At 33.1% G+C, this 15,168-nt stretch overlaps 1 protein-coding gene across 9 annotated transcripts in view; it reads left to right on the top strand.

Annotated features, from left to right (window-relative positions):
• SSBP2 (single stranded DNA binding protein 2) overlaps positions 1–15,168 on the top strand; it is a 302,263-nt gene that overhangs the window by 193,391 nt on the left and 93,704 nt on the right. The window lies entirely within an intron of this gene.

A 15,168-nucleotide genomic window follows, 5' to 3' on the forward strand; every position in this document is an offset into this window, starting at 1 on the left:
AAATTCATTTACACTGAAGTTTAATCAGTTCATTGCAAGCTGGAGTATATATACAGAGACGCTCTTATTTCTTTGATCTGTGAATCTGGACATCTATCTTTAAGACTGGGGATGGGAGGGAGAGTATGAGGAAGTACAATGTAAAAAAAGAGAGTTATGGTATCCTCTGGAGAGAAGATTGGTATTTAGGAAAAGGGGGCACAAAAAGAGAGAATGGGTAATACCAAAACCCAATTGACCTTAAGATTATTAGTTCTTATGATACTTTAAAAAATCATAATGCCAGGATGCCTGGGTGGCTCAGTGCGTGATCCTAGAGTCCTGAATGGAGTCCTGCATCAGGCTCCTTGTGGGTAGGCTGCTTCTCCCTCTGCCTGTGTGTGTCTCTGCCTCTCTCTGTGTCTCTCGTGGATAAATAAATAAAATCTTTTTAAAAAGCCATGATTCCATATTAACTGTCAATCAGTATTCAGTAAAATTTGTCATAATCAAAACTCTTTGAGATAATTTTTATATGAACCATTTATTATTTCAAATGGCTACTATCACACCCCATTTTATATGGAGAATACTGAGGTAGGCACTGTTCTTCCCTCCAAGGTGCTTACAGTATTAGATTGGTGAAACAGATACACTTAAGTACATAGAACCAACATGATGTAGGATACATGTAGGAAAGTAGTAGAAATAAAACCTGGAAACCCAGTTCAGATTCAGAGCATGGAGGGTTTTATTATAAGGTTAAGAAATGTAGAATTAAGGTTAGGTAAATGGGACTCATGGAAGATATTTGAATATATCAATGACACGATTGAGGCAGAGATGTTTGACACTGTGGTCTGACATTGTCAGAACAAAATAAAGGGTTGATAGATGAAGAGAAAGATAAAGGCAGGAAGGTAGATCAAATGCTATCTTATTTCAGTGGTATAGTTAAAGAATGATAATGACTGAACAAGGGCTTTAATATTATAGATTAAAGGGAGAAAGAAGATCTTGAAAAATTTGAAAATTCATATATTTTAAACCTTGAAGCCAAGTAGTAGCTCATCAGTTAGGAGCTTCCTTGGATAATTTAAAAAAAAAAAATTGTTAATGCTTACTATAAGCATTTAGGTTGCTCTTTTTTTAGATAAAAATAAATTCATATAATGCTAATTAATATATACAAAATTTCAGTTTATAAAAGATTAAATTACCTTCCTGATAGTATATATTTTAAAACATTTCATGGACCCCTAGTAGTAAATCTAATGGAGGAAGAAACTGCAAGGACTGTTTTTTAAATTTCTCTTTAGTTCATGCAAATGTCATAAAGTACCAATTCGGGCAAAAGTATTATACATTAGATCCATAGTTAAAACATTTCCTTAAGAGGTCTAAGCCTGATGCAGTGCTATATGAACATGTATTTCTTGATAGACCCCATTTACTTTTTTTTTTTTTTTTTTTGGTCAAGATTTGCCTTTTATTCTAAAAGCCCAAACTATGAATGATGGTTAGTCTAGCTGAGATCTCCTATCAGTCATTATTCCAGTAAATCCCAAGGGAATTCTTTGTGAGTGATTTTTTACCAAATGTATATATCCAGAGTCCTGAATGTATCGTGACATTTAAAATTTTGTTTTCATAAAACTGGCATTGTTAGCAGGCAAATTTCTTTTGAGAAGTCATGTTTATAGAAATAATTGATCAATAAGTCTGCTGATTTTGCTGTTTGCCAGTAGCTTACCTAACAGCTAGTTACAGTGGATTCATAATATTTACTAAAGTTAATGGAAAGGAGAAAATTAAATGAAAATTGTTCTAAGAAAATCAGGGCCTTTTTACTAAGACTAGTAGTTTTATCTTTGTACATACATGAAGAATTCTGTTAATAAAGAATTTTATCCCAGACTTCAAAGGCCTAATATTATAAATATAATTTAAGTGTAAAAGGACTAACACTCTTGAAAGTTTCATGACACTGAGAAAGTAGTCATCTGTGGTAGCAGCATTCTTTCTCCACTTAGGAATGAAAAAAAAATTTTTTTTCACATTTTACCTAAGTAGTGACTTCTATATCAGCATAATAACTCCAACTGTATAACATGAATTAAAGACTTGGTTGGGTTGAGGTATAGATTAATCAGTCTGAAAGGGATCATTATGCATCATAGCTTAGAGATTAAGAACATAAGCTTTGAAATCAGAATTGAATTTAAAATTGTGATTTTGCTATCGACTAACATGTGACCTACACAAGGTAGGTAGTATATTTGTGCCATAGCAAGTAGAAAAGATAAATAATGATTAAATGATATCCCATAGAGCACTACAATGTCTGTCACCTTGTAGGAGGTGCTCAATAAATGGTAGACATTGTTCTTGTTTTTAATAAGATCAGCTAGGCTTATCATTAAACATTACCTTTAAAACAAAGGAAGGGGTGCCTCAGTGGCTCAGTTGGTTAAGCATCAGACTCTTGATTTCGGCTTTGGTCATGATCTTGGGGTCTTAAAACTGAGCCCTGCTTCAGGCTCCACACTCAGCATGCGGTCTACTTGAGACTCTCTCCCTCTACGCTGCCCCCATTTGTATGCTCTCTCTCTCTCTCTCTCAAATAAATAAACTCTTTAAAAACAAAAATCATTAAAGGCAAAGGAAGGGAAGGGAATTTCCTTTGCTAGTTTGCCAAAAATGAAATGGACATATATCCCAGGTATATATTATTATATATATTCTTATATATTATATATATATTATTATATATCCCATCACACCTAATATGTACTCAACAAGTATCATAAATAAATTCCCTGAATTCAGTTATTTCGTATACTGTGTTTGAGAGGTAAGGATACTTGGTTCTTTATCAGCTTAGCCACAATCAACGATGTGGGGATATTTTCAGACTTCATTCACAAATCTAATTAATTCTATGACTATTATTAGTGTTATTGCTACTAATCATTTCTATTAAAATTCCTTAAAATATTTTTATGTTTTATACTAGTCAAAGTAGGCAAATAGTTATAAAAACAATCCCAAATCTCAGTGCCTTAATACAATAAAAGTTTCTTACTTATGTCCATCTAGTGTGGCTAGAATTGCCAGATAAAATATAGTATGCCCAGGGACAGGGGTATTAACACCATGGCAGCACAAGACAACTCATGTTTTTGTCCTCTCCACCCCTTCAACAATGAAAATTTGGCATCCATCCACAAATAAGTTTGTGGGTGCTGTAGAACCTAGTAGCATATGGCAAGGGATCTGAGAGGAGCCTCAACAATTAGTTAACTAAGTAATAGGCAGATGGACATAAACTGACTAAAGAACCTGCTATGAACTGATTCTGGCTCCTCTCAAATGTGTTTCTGGAGCACCTGCAGGGCAGTGACTTAGGTAGTCACCTTTGGATGAGAGAGCCTCTATAGAAGTACAGTTTTCCAGAGAAGACTCCACTGGAGAAGAGTGTGAAAAAACCCAAGTTTGGGCACAGTGATGTGAGTAAGAGGAACAGCTTATTTTTGCTGGCATCATCCCTTCTCCAAGATGGCACAGTGTAGGGCTAACTTAGAGAATCTGTGTTTCCTTCTTTGGGGGAAAGAGTCAGTGAATGAACGCCTGGATTCCCTGGCCATATGTCCCAAAGACATTCATTAGTCTCTCACAGCATCTAGAGCATTAAAGGGGAGCTCCAGGAGTAGAGGAAGGAGCAGAAATTTTATTAAAGTTTTATTTTGCAATTATTTGTTTACAGCAAACTGAATTTAATCAGTTTTTGTATATTGCCCTTGTATCCTTTGATCATGCTAAATTCATGTATTACTTCTAGGTACTTCCTATGTATGTAATCATGTTTTTTTGTGAATGAAGAGAGTTTTGCTTCTTCCTTTCCAATCTCTATGCTTTTAATTTCTTGATCTTGCCTTATTGCACTGGCTAGGACTGCCCATAAAATGTCAAATAGAAGTGGTAATGTTGGACATCTTTGCTTTGTTTCTTACCTTCAAGGGAAAGCAGTCTTTCGTCATTAAATATGACCCTAGCTATAAGTTTTCATAGCTAGAACTTTATTGGATTTAGGATGTTCCTTTCTGTTTTTATTTTGCCGAGAGGTTTTTCTTTTTATTAATTATGAGTAGGTATTTAATTCTGTCAAAGGTAAATGCTTTTTTATACCTCCTGAACTGAAAAAATGCAGTTTTGCAGCTTTATTCTGCTAGTATTTTTAAATATTAAACCAATCTTGCATTTATGGAAAAAAATCTCGCTTTTTTATATGTTGTTGTATAAGATATTATGTGTGTACGCATATGAGAGATACTTGTCTGTATTTTCTGATATTTGTCTGTTTTTGCTGTCAGAATAATACTGGCCTCATAAAATGAGTTATAAAGTTTTATTCAGGCCAGGAATTTAGTTAGTAGGAAAATTTTTATTAAGAATTCAGTTCATTGGATGCCTAGGTGGTTCAGTGGTTGACCTTTGGCTCAGGGCATGATCCCAGGAATCCAGGATCAAGTCCCACATTGGGCTCAACCGCGAGGAGCCTGCTTCTCCCTCTGTCTACATTCTGTCTCTCTTTCTCTCTCATGAATAAATAAATAAAATCTTTTTTAAAAATTCAATTTATTTATTAAATATGGAGCTATTTAGATTTTCTAATTCTTTTAAGGCCAGCTACAGTCATTGTTTTTTTCTCTCAAGGTATTTGTTCATTTCTTCTGTTATCAGTGTTACTGGCATGTAATTGTTCATAATACTCCTTTTTCACATCAATAGGATAGCTATTACTATCATCTTATAAAAATGATTTATATCTTCCATCTTTTCTTGAGTCTAGTTTATCAATTTTATTGAATTTTCAAAGGACCTGTTTGTGGTTTTATATATATATATATATTTTTTTAATGTCTTCTACTCTATTGATTTCTGCTTTTATCTTGATTGTATCCTTCCTTCTGCTTACTTAAGCATTATTTGCTCCACCTTTTGTAGCTTTTTAACATGGAAGTTTTGGTTATTGATTTTACATCTTCTTTTCTTATATAAAATTTAATGCTATGCATTTTCCCTGTAGCACTGCTTTAGCTACATCCCACAAATTTTGATACATTGTATGTTTATTTTCATTCAGTATAAAATACTTTCTAATTGTTCATAAAATAATTTCTTTTACTCATATATTATTTAGAAGAATGTTTAATTTCCAAATGTATGGAGGTTTTTTAAAATATCTTTTTAATTACTAATTTAATTTTATTGTGTTCAGGTAACATAAGTTGTATTTTATCTTTTTAAATTTATTGAGACTTGTTTTATGGCCCAGCACATAAATGTTTCAAAAATACACATTAGTGTATTTTGGTGAATGTTTCAAAAATACACATTAATTATTTCAAAAATACACATTATAAAGAATGTATATTTTGCTATGTTGTGTAGTGTTTTATAAATTCAATTAGATCTAGTTAATATATAGATTTATTCTAGTCTTTTATATCCCTGCTGATGTTCTGTGTATTTATTCTATCAATTAATTAAGAGAGAAGTGTTAAAATCTCTATTTATTATAATTGTGAATATGTCTGTTTCTCTTTTCAGTTCTGATAATCTTTGTCTCATGTACTTTGAAGCTCATTAATTAGATGCATATACATTTAGGATTGTTGCTCTTTTTGGTCCATTGTCTCTTTTATTATTATAAAACTGTCTTTATTTATCTCTGATATTCCTTGTCCTGAAGTCTAACTCATCTGATATTTATATAGGTACCCAGCTTTCTTGTGGTAATATTTACAGGTATGTCCTTTTTGATGCCTTTGTGTTTAGCTTATATATATCTTTGTATATAAAATACGTTTCTTGAAGAAGCATGTTCTGGATCTTGTTTTTTATTATCTGAAATCTATGTCCTTTTATTGCTGTGTTTTGATGGCTTATATTTAGTGTAATGATCTATACTTTGGTGTTGTCTTATATATTGTTTTCTGTTTGTCTCATTTAATATTTTTCCCTCTTGTTAATTTGACCTTTTTTTCTAATCTTTTAATATTTGATTTTTGATATTTTACTTTATCTCCACTACTCCACTGTTAGGTATACTTCTCTTTTCTTGTCTTGTCTTTTGCTACTATAGTGATTACAATATCTATAATCTACTTTTCCTTTGAAAAAAACTTCAAAGTTAGAAAATTATTGCCAATGTCAACTATGTGCATCATTGATTAATCAATTACTAAAAATTTAAACTAGTGAGGTTGTAGTTTGAAGGTGGTAGTTTTAAAGCAAACATTAATGAGCACTACTTTATAAAGTTCCCTATTAACCTTTCAGATTTGGCTTTGACTGTATTACTACTTGTTTCTTTGTATTAAGGAACATCCTTTTTATCAAACGGACTTTGTCCTAAAAGTGTACTTTCTCGAGAGTACCTTCTCTTGGCCATTTATATACTTGCCAATACTACCCTTCACTCATTAGTTGATATTTTACTCTTCATAGCAAGTTTTTCAAATATTTCCTTTCTAAATGCTCTCAATTTCAATTCTTCTCAATAACAGGTGATAACTTCATATTCTTTTTGACAGAGAAGAGCCAGACCATCTGGAATGAGCTGTATGACAGACTGCTTTTACCTCAACTATTTTCTTTTTTCTTTAACAGATAGTGATGATAATCCCATCTTTCCTTGCAGTCTCAGAAGAGATGCTTTTCTTCCCTTGTTAGACTGTGCTCTGAATTTCTTTGTCTCTTAGAGACTCTCATAATTTACTGTCATCCTGAATTCCTTCCCCATCTGATCAAAACCCACTTGACTACCTTGTTCTTTTTAACTGTTTTTTTATTTGTTCTGTCTTTCTTAGCCAAAACTTTTAAATGAGTAGTCTGTAGCTACTACCTCTATTTCTTAGCAACTATCATCCTTCTTCATACCTTGTAATCTGGCTTCCACACTACAACTTTATTGTAATTATATTTCTTGGCCTGGTGAATGCTTACTTACTTCAGCACTAAGTTCCAAAATAGTCATTTCCAAGAAGCCTTCTCCAGATAACTAGGATGGACTCTTTGTGAATATCTCTTCTTATTACTATGTGTGTCTAGTTCTCACTTTATATTTACTCCTTTAGATCTGTAATCACGTCTCATTTGTATTTACATTGGCAATGTCTGAACTATAAGCTCATAATTGATTTTTTAGTTGAATTGAAAGTCAGTTTCTTCTCCTTCCCTTATTTTTTTGATCAGTGTGTCATTCAACATTTGTAACCGTCCACTTGAAATTGTCTTCTCTCTTGCCTTCTAAATCTTTCTGGTTTATTCCCTCAACATTCTTCTATGAGAGCCTACTATTTGCAAATGTTTGCTTGGTGCCATAAAATTACCATTATAAATGTTTATGTAGCTTTGAGTAAAAGCAACTTTAACACCTTCCATGTATCTAAGCACAGGAAATTCAGTGATTAATAAAGGAAAGCTCCTTCACCTGAGAATTTTTTTTTACTTCAATGAGAGAAAAACACTCAAATAATCCTAAATTATACATTACACTATGATGAGTAGCCTAGACTTTCTCCTATAGGAAGTGATATATCTTCAATTGTTTTAGTTTTCATGTGAAGAAGTGATATGAGCACATTTGTGCTTATAAAAGGTTAATTAGTGACAGCCTAAAATGTGGACTTGAGAGGAAAAGAGATGTAAGAGAAACAGGGGACTCTTGTACCAGTCTTCTGTAAAAGAAGATGAAAGACTTAACTATGACAATGACAATGGGATAAAGATGGGAAAAATACCAAAAATATTTATTCTACTTTGTCCTTTCATTCATGTTTCCGTTGTGTACTTTCCCACTGGACTGTCTGACATCTCTATTTGTATATCAACTCAAACTAGAAATAAATAATGATGGTAACAGTAGCTAATATTTGGTAAGTCCTAACTTGGTGCCAGACGTTCTAATTGCTTTATCCAACTTAAGAGTTGGATAAGAGTTGGTTAAGAGTTAAGTTAACTCAGTATTCCTCCAACAACTCTAAAAGGTAAGTACTAATATTATACACAATTTCTGAAGAAGGAACCATTCATTGTACAGAGTTTCAGTAACTGACTAACATCACATAGGATCCATATTCTTCTGTTTTTTGGTATGTGTCTGTGTGTGTGTGTATGTGTTTTAACTCATAGTGCTATATTGTCTGAAACCTGAATGAATTGTTTCTTTCTCAGGTTCTCTTCTAAGTGCTTTAGTTTCTCTGTATTGCTATTTCTGCCATTCATTTTTCCAGGCTGAAAGCCTGAATTATTTTAAATGCTTTGTCTCTGCTTTCCATTTTTCCTTATTCCTCCTCCTTCTTTTTACTATGGGAGAAATATGAATATCATCATATTATTAAGTTGCTTCATATCTTGGATACATAAAATAACTACCTATCACTCATTGAATCAAATTTGCCTTGGTGTTCAAGAATTCCTAGTACCTGTTCTTATCTTGTATATACAATTCTTTTGTCCCCTGTTGACCAAGGAGGGAATAAATAGTTTCCCATCTTCTATAATTCTTTTGTAATTCATTGTTTGCTCTGTGCATTTTCCCATGTTCTTATTCTGGTCCAAATTATTTTTATTGTTATTATCCCTTTCCATCTAATATTAGCTTTTCTTTAAGATTCAGCCTTTTGTGAAGATAACCCCAATGTTAGGTTGTTTTCTTCTTAATGTGAGTTCCTATTCAATAAGTTGTGTTCTGAATAACCTGTGTCTTTCGTGAGATGCTAGTCTCCTGGGTATTGAAGAGAAGGATGAGGATACTCTGGGGATCAACTTAACATGAACTGTATGTGGGAGTTAGTGTTTGAAGGAGAGGTGACAATGCATCTGCTTAGGCATAAATACCCATATTTTTCACAAGCATATGAAGAATAGGTAGTATTTTTACCAAGACAATGCAATACACTACAACTTATGATAACTTTTCTCCCTATCTAAATGGCACTTGTCTCCTTCTGAGATATTTCTCTTTACTTTTCACTTTAATGCGATTTCAGGGGTTAGAAACCACACAGTATGGTTGGTTTTACCCCATAGCTATGTTTTTACCATTCTATATTATACTTGATTTATTGTATGAAATAGTCATTTCTCTTTCTGTTCTACGATAAACTTAAGAATAGAATCTTACATTTCCACTTACTTAACTGTATCTGGCAACTGCCAAGTCCAAGTTAGAAACATAATAAGTATGTTTGTAAATTTTATTTTTTTAAGATTTATTTATTTATTAGAGAGAGAGCAGGAAGAGGGGCAGAGGACAGAGGAGAGGGCGAGAGAGACTCCTCAAGTAGACTCCCTGTTGAGCGTGGAGCTCAATTGGGGGCTCAATCCCAGAAACCTGAGACCATGACCTGAGCCAAAACCAAGAGTTGGCTGCTTAACCAACTGAGCCACCCAGGTCCCCTTGTTTGTAAATTTCAAATGGAACACAAACAATAAGCTCCCTATATTTATTACTATTCAGGGATAAATCCAGAACATCTAATTTTTCTAGCCTTTTCATCACCTTATACACATTTAAACTTTGCACTTGCTCTAAATACTGCTTTAGCTATACCTTATAAATTATGATTTTTTGATAGTTTTTATGAATATACTAAGAATCTACTTGTGGGTGCTGGGTCCTTTAAGTGTCCTTTAAATCAAGCTTATTAATTGTGGCTGAATCTGACTTTTAGTCTGTTTAATATATGAGTTTTTGAGAAGTCTCTTAATCTCTCACTGTGATTATGGGTTTGTTCATTTCTCTTTGTAATTTTGTCAGTTTTGCTATATGTATTTTAAAGTTACACTGTTGGGTACATTAAGGATACATTATAACTTTGCTTGTTGTAAATTGTTCTTTTTATTATTAAGTAAAGACCTTTGTATCTACCAATGCTTTTTGGCTTAAATTTTACTTTGGTAGATAAAACATCTAATCTTACCTAGTTGAATAATCACTGATACTGATTTCACAATGAAAGAAATGATTATTTTATGGCTCCATTTTCAAAATGGTGTTTAAAATGAAGTTAACTTAATGGTTATATGTGATTGGCAACCATATATTAGAATTTGATCTTGAAAATGAATTATGTGGTCATCTTATAGTAGTCAAATTACTATTCAGATGAAATGATACTAAAAATAAGTTGACATTTCCTATGTAATAGCACCATTGATTCACCTACAGTGAATGCTAACATGAAGATTATATAATTTATTCTACTTCAGTGTCCTTTAAAACTATCCAAGCCTATTTAGAAAATAGTGAAGCAAGAATCAGCTACATTGACTTTAGTCATTTTGTCTTCCAGGAACTTGATATTCTTACGTGACATAAAATAAAACAAGCTACTTTAGATTTAAGATACTTATTAATTCTATAAATGACATAGCATTTATTTTAGCCAGAAACAAGACATGTCCTCATAATAGCATTGATTCAATCCTTCCAATTTTTACTGACCACATGCCAGGAACTATTAAATGCTACAGATACAAAAGAGAAAAAGAGGCCTGGCCCTTTAAGGCTAAGTATTTTTAGTATGAACATAGAAAATATCACCATAATTTGGTTGGTCCTAAAATAGAACTTATACAGGAGTTATAAAAATCATAAATTTTTATTCTTCTTTTGCTGATGAAGGTATATATTGTTAAAATTCTGTAACTAAGGTGTGGCCGATTGTTTTCCTGTAATGTAGGAAAAATAGAAAAGAAGGACTTAAAAGAAATGGGCTTAAAATATAAGATCAATAAGATGGTTAGATAAATGTTAGGGTGTGTGGCATTTCCTTTCTGGAAACACTGAGAACTGAATTGTTACTAAACATTTTTAACATATCATGCCTTCTAAAGTGAATTTATGCTTTCCTCTTTTTCAGTCCTTCTTCCACATTTGATGTGCATTCAGTATTAGTGGTCTCACTGCACTAGAGCAATGCTTATGTCGGAAATCCTAGAGTCACCCATGACCTGTCCTTCTACCATACTCACTTTTGGTTTGCCTTTATCAATCCTGGCAGTTTTAAACTTTGAAATATGTTTTGTTTTGTTTTTTAAAGATCTTATTTTTAAGTAATCTCTACCCAACGTGGAGCTCAACTCAAGATTTGCATACTTGACCGACCGAGCCAGCTGGGCATCCCTGAGACATATTTTTTATCCCTCCACATTTCTTCTCCACTGCTACCTGAGCAGCTCAGCCTATAGCTGCATGACTTCAGAAGACATCCTCCCCTCACTCCCTTTATTTCATTTTCTCAAGGGAGCTATCACAATTATCTATTTAAAACAATAAATCTGTTGATCATGTGCTTTTTCCTCAAAACTCTTTAATCAATTCATATTGATCCTCTGATAAGTTAAAATCATCTTCTAACACGACACTTTGGAATCACTATGATTCAGGCATACTGACCTTTCTTATTTCTTATGCTCTGGCACTTTCTTGGTCACTGTAGGGTCTTTACTTTTTTTTTTTTTTTTAATAAAATAATTTTAATTGGTGTTCAATTTACCAACATACAGAATAACACCCAGTGCTCATCCTGTCAAGTGTTTAATTCTCCTAGTTTATAATATTTTAGTTTTGTTGCCTCACTTTTTCTTTCTTGCCCCTTTATCACCAACTCTTTCTTTAGCTTAGCCTAAGTGTTACCTCTAGAAAACACTCTGTAACCCTCCAAAATTCATTTTTGCCCTTTTTTTTTCTTCTAGCATTTATCACATTGGTAAATAAATAAGTGTGTAATTATATTTCTTCTCTAAGATTATAAACTCTTGGTAACAAGAATAAGGCTTACTTGATGTAGTATCAGATATATAGTAGGCACAAGTACTTGTTGGAATGAAAAATGCACTCATGAATGAAAATAAGGAAGTAAGAAAATTGATTTAAAAATATATGAAAAGTGGAGTTGCCTTGGTCAGTGGAGCATGTAACTCTTGATCTCATTGGATATGAATTTGAACCCCATGTTGAGTATAAAAATTACTTAAAAATAAAGTCTTCCAAAAATACAAAATAAATTTAAAATAAATAAAAATATTTAAAAACTCTAAAACATTTCAATCCTGTGGTCACTTTAAAAAATGTCAAATTTTTGCAATTGAATTTCTTTCTTTCCTTTTTTTTTTTTTTTCATGGCCCTAGATCATGACCTAAGCTGAAATCAAGAGTCAGATGCCCAACCACCCAAGCTACCCAGGTCTCCTGCAATTGAATTTTATATGAAAAAGCTCTCCTGTTAATTTTTTTTAATTTGAAATCTTTTTATCCTTCTTTAAAATCCACTATTACAAAACACTATGCCAAATGAATTTTGCCTGCTTCCAAAAAGCAAATTAACTGCTAAAAGATAGAGATTCCTTATCTTGAGAATACCCAAAAGAATATGGCATAGCATCTGAAGGCAGATAGTTGTAAAAGAGGAGTTACAAGTGTTTTGAGGTGTGTTGGCATTCTCTAGAGCCTGGTATCCCTTTGTGATATAAGATTTGGCATATTTGTTTTCCTCTTTATGTTGAAATTGTAGTTAACCATCTTTTTCTGATGACTAAATATTTTACAGATTTCAGATTGGTGAACATCAGTGATTACTGTAGAGCAGGTTAGAAGAAATGGTGGGTGAAGTTTGGCCAAATGTGTCTCAGCCACTGTCTCATAAGATTGATTGCTATTTGAAAGCAAGTTTCTAGTATGATTTTCTTTAACTTTTGTCTCTCTGTTTAAATGGAGAGTACCAATTATTAGCTGTTTCTTATTTTTTTAGTCTAATTAACTGTATTTTTATAGGTATTATCTTTGGGATCTTTGTAAAGGCATTTTTTTAGATGACCTTTCCACCAAAACATTACACAGATATAAAAACATCCTTTGCCAGGTATCCCTTAATTTGTATGTTTATATTTGCTAATATATAGTAATGTTTTGCTTTGTTTTGCCTTATGGACACAATTAAATAATTTCCATCCCACTAACAGAATTAAGCAGAAGTATATTTTATATTATTAAAAAAGATTTAGAAAGGTAGCCCTTGTTTCCCATTTCAAGCCTCTGTAAACAAGTATTTCCATTTATTATTTTATTTTTATTTTCATTTTATACTTTTTAAAGTTCATCTATTATGCCACTTTTAAGAAAAGAGTAACTAGTATCTTTTAAAACTAAATAATAGGGATCCCTGGGTGGCGCAGCGGTTTGGCGCCTGCCTTTGGCCCAGGGTGCGATCCTGGAGACCCGGGATCGAATCCCACATCGGGCTCCCGGTGCATGGAGACTGCTTCTCCCTCTGCCTGTGTCTCTGCCTCTCTCTCTCTCTTTCTCTGTGTGTGACTATCATAAATAAATTTAAAAAAATAATAATAAAATAAAACTAAATAATAGTAGTTTTTAAATATTTCTAAAGATATTTTAAATAATTAAAGACAAAATTTGAAGCTTTAAAAATTAATCTTAGTATTGAAATCATCCCAAAATATTGTGATGTCATGAAATAACTTGAAATTTTTTTTTAAACCTATTGGGATTCTGCTTAAGAATATTTAGCTATTTGTTCTAGATAAGATTTAAGAACTTTTAGAAATTTGTTTTGCTAGATGCATGTTGTTTCAAGTCCATGCCAATAATGCTATTAAAAGAGAAAACTGAGAATTATTGACTTCAAATTTCTTCCTACCAAAGCTATAAGTTTCAAAAGAAATAATCTATTTCAGAGAAGATATGCCTTTTGCAAAACTTTTTAAGTGACTTAGAAATGATAGGACTTTTTAAAAGACAAGTATGTAATGGTTACCTTCTTCCTGGAAAAATCAAACACACAACCAAAAATTAAAATTATTCATATTATTGATACAGAGCTGTACCTCCATGACTGTAATCTGTCCTGTGACAAAAACTGTTTTCAAAAGAACTTAAAAATAGAGATTCTGTGGTCATGGGATCAAAATACATGTGTCTTGGATTCTAAGACAGGGCCATTTAGGATGACAGAGTAAACAATTTAGAGCGATCCTACAGCTGACCATTGAGAGGAAGTCAAGAAAGGTTAGTAGATCTGCCTCAGAGATCTTGGATGTTAGTAGTAGGCCACACATAGTGGTATGTGCAAATGATCATCATTAGGTTGGTATAGAATGCGTCATGGAAATGTGCAGGTGGCAAATGTTATGCAGCGTGCATGGCAAGAAATAATGGGTGGAAATCTAAGCAGGTGAACTATCTGTATCTAGGGAATGCAACTGCAAATAGGACTCAGCTGTGCAAGTGGAAGTTCAGTAGCAGAGCATACTTCTCAGAATTAATATGAGGAAAGAACTCAGCAGAATGTTTTTGCTAGCTAGTCTCTAAGACATTGAGCTGCTAGTTAAATGGGAACGGAGCTGGAAACTCAGCAAATGGAAGTTAGAAATGGATCTTTTGCCATAAGGATTGAAGCCAGATCCTAGTTACTTTCATCAGGGTGCAGGGTTAGAATAGGCATCATGGTGACTCCTAATCTCTGGTTTCAGTTGTCTTTATATTTTCTCAACCTAGGAGCTAACTTGGCTAGAGTCTAGATGGGATTGGTGGAACCTGCAGTTAACAGTTAAGGAGCCATTTCTTTGTAGAGAAGAGGAAGTCAGAGTTGGAGCCTGGCAGGCAATAATAACTGAAGAAGAGATACTGCTTTTTACATTCTTGCCCTTGCTATGCTTCCCTACTATGGAGGGGAGTAAACTGATTCACATGCAACATGCTTCAAAGCCATTAAAATAACTGTGAGACTAGGAAAACCACAAAACCTAACCTAGGGGACATTTGTGTGTGTGTGTGTGTGTGTGTGTGTGTGTGTGAAATTTATTATTGAAGTATGGTTGACATACACTGTTATATTTGTTACAGGTGTACAGCATAGTGATTCAACAATTTTATATATTACTCGGTACTTACTATGATAAATGTAATTACTGTGTGTCATCATACAAAGTTATTACAATATTATTGACTGTATTCCCTCTGGTGTGCTTTTCAACCCTGTGACTTATTTTGCTTTATAACGAATTTTGTACCTCTTAATCCCCTTTACCTATTTTGCCCATCCCCCTAGCTCCCCCCCCCACCCCCCGGCAACCACCTATTTTGTTCTGTTGTTTATT

Source organism: Canis lupus, chromosome 2 (genome assembly GCF_048164855.1).
Source record: "Canis lupus baileyi chromosome 2, mCanLup2.hap1, whole genome shotgun sequence".
Classification (NCBI taxonomy): Eukaryota; Metazoa; Chordata; class Mammalia; order Carnivora; family Canidae; genus Canis; species Canis lupus.